The following is a 2,500-nucleotide window of genomic DNA, read 5'->3' as shown; positions in this document are numbered from 1 at the left end:
AATGTCATCTCTCGAAGACTGCCTGTCGTCTAAAAGAAATGTTGATAGATGAGATGAAAGGCAAGCTCGTCTGCTTGAAAATAGATTCTGCTGCCCGACACAATCGCCATATCTTAGGCATCAATGTACAGTATGCCCTAGACGAGCAGGTGGTCATTCGTACCCTTGGTATGATCGAAATCAAAGAAAGTCAAACAGCGGTGTTCTTGAAATCAAAAGTTATGGATACTTTGGCCGACTATGGGCTATCTCTTGAGAACATATTTTCCGTGACATGCGACAATGGGGCTAATATGGTGGCAACGGTTAGAAAATTAAACAATGATACGTACGTAATGCCTACAGAGCAGCAGGCTGATGGTACGAACATAGATGAGCTGGATGAGTCGGATGTGATAGAGGATGATAAACAGTGTGAACGAAACGTTACTGCTGAACTGGCCAATGAACTGTCCGAAAGGATTACTCTTGTGAGATGTGCCGTGCATACCTTACAGCTTGCAATACTGGATGTTGTTGATAAATCCGATGAGTCTATCCGAGCCATCACTGCTGTTGCTAGAAAATGTAAGCTGGTGAAGTACCGGTCAGAGTTTGAAAGCTACGATGCTTCATACCCACCCGTCTGGAGTAGGACACGATGGGGTGGTATATTCAAAATGATGGAATCGTTCGTACACCAAAAAAGGTTTTTTAACCAGTTGGCCGATAATTTTCCCGAACTAGACCTTTCCAATCAATGGTCGTTCATTGAGCATTACTATGATACGTTTAAGCCGTTGTACATCTGCACAAAGCAAATGCAAGAGAAGCACGTGTCGTTATCTGACTTCTATATGGCATGGCTGATGGCAACGAGTGAGGTACAGAAAGTTCGCGAAAACTCTTTCAGTCCCCATTTACTTCGGTCGTTGAACAATAGATTGAACATTTTGCGCCAATTGAAGGCGGTTCAGATGGCATTATACCTGGATCCAAGGTTCAACTATCGAGGTTCTAAAATATTCACGGCTGAGGAAAAAGATAAAATTCAGCAATACATAGTCGATACATGGGAACGTATCTGCCAACTGGGTAAAACACCGGCTAGTACAAGTAGAGAATCGTCAGAGTCTACCGATGATTTTGATCAGTATCTTACGCAAATGTTTGGTGAATCCGTGAATCTTGGTTGCGAGACCGGGTTTCTTCAACAAGTTAAGTCTTTGGACCTAGAGCCACGCCAAAAACATAACTACAACGTGTGGGACCATTGGTTGCGCCGTAAGACTACGCACCCAGAGATATATGCAGTAGCAATGGTTGTACTATCCACACCATCGAACCAAGTCTCTGTTGAACGGTCTTTCAGTGCCCTTGCCTTGGTTCTCTCTAATCAACGCACTGGCCTTGGGAAAGATACGTTGGAAAACATTTTACTTATTAAATTAAACAAAGACTTATTCTCCAGGGCGCTGGGAACTGCGTATGATTGGAAGGGCCCAATCGACCCGGTTGACGATGATTCTCAGGAATGAATATGATACCGTTGATGCTCAACTGAATGTCGAATGAGACAAATATTGTCGTCTATCACTGGCTCATCGCCGGGTGATAGGGGGATAACTTTTGTTTACATTTTCATGAAATCAATTTCCAATGATACTGAAAGGGTTCGGCAGTCATGATACTTGTTATGATTCAATTAGCGACAATCGTCGTTGGGTGGACGATGATATATGTGTTGTCTCAATGTAAGCTCGAGTCACCATTGTGATAACGAATTTTTTCAGCACTGACAGTAAAACTTTTCGCACTATATCACTATACCATATAGTGGTATAGTGCGACATTCTATGTCTCTTGCCAACTGATTCTACTCTGGTAATCGGTCCCGTGGATAGTACATGACCTAGTGGAGGTATCGTACTAGGACTGTATAGCACGTCTCGAACGACTTGATCGTTCGATGACGTGCTTATTTTTTTTAAGTTTTTTTCAAGTTTTTATTTACCATATATCACCATACTCGTCTAAGATGTTCCCATCAGTTTGCCATATGATGTGGCATGAATGGCCCTTGTAGTGGGATACATCCCCATACTCGTCTAAGATGTTCCCATCAGTTTGCCATATGATGTATCATGAATGGCCCTTGTAGTGGGATACATCCCCATACTTGCCTTAGACGTTCCCATCAGTTTGCCATATGATGTGGCATGAATGGCCCTTGTAGTGGGCATGTCAGCGAAACCGCCTTCTACGTTCCGGTCGGTCTGCCGCACGATGCGAGGCATAGTTGTCTCACTGACGGTACCGTAGTATACGGTTCCGCTGGTTGCGGTGGACCGACGCGTTAAAGTTATTACAAATCATGATAAAGTTGGCCTGTTTTGGCCACAAATCTATCTATAGGGGGACCACATTTCGGAACGTATGCGTCGAAAATATTGACTTTTGAGCCCAAAAAATGCATTTTGAGCGTATGGTCAATTTGGTCCGGAGGGGGTGCATGCCATGT

At 43.6% G+C, this 2,500-nt stretch overlaps 1 protein-coding gene across 2 annotated transcripts in view; it reads left to right on the top strand.

The window, feature by feature from the left end:
• The window catches only part of LOC131434615 (protein muscleblind), a 961,748-nt gene that overhangs the window by 131,200 nt on the left and 828,048 nt on the right, over positions 1-2,500 (top strand). The gene's annotated exons all lie outside the window — the stretch shown is intronic.

The sequence above is a fragment of the Malaya genurostris genome, chromosome 3 (genome assembly GCF_030247185.1).
Source record: "Malaya genurostris strain Urasoe2022 chromosome 3, Malgen_1.1, whole genome shotgun sequence".
In the NCBI taxonomy this organism is placed as follows: domain Eukaryota; kingdom Metazoa; phylum Arthropoda; class Insecta; order Diptera; family Culicidae; genus Malaya; species Malaya genurostris.
This window is presented reverse-complemented; position numbering and strand designations above follow the sequence as displayed.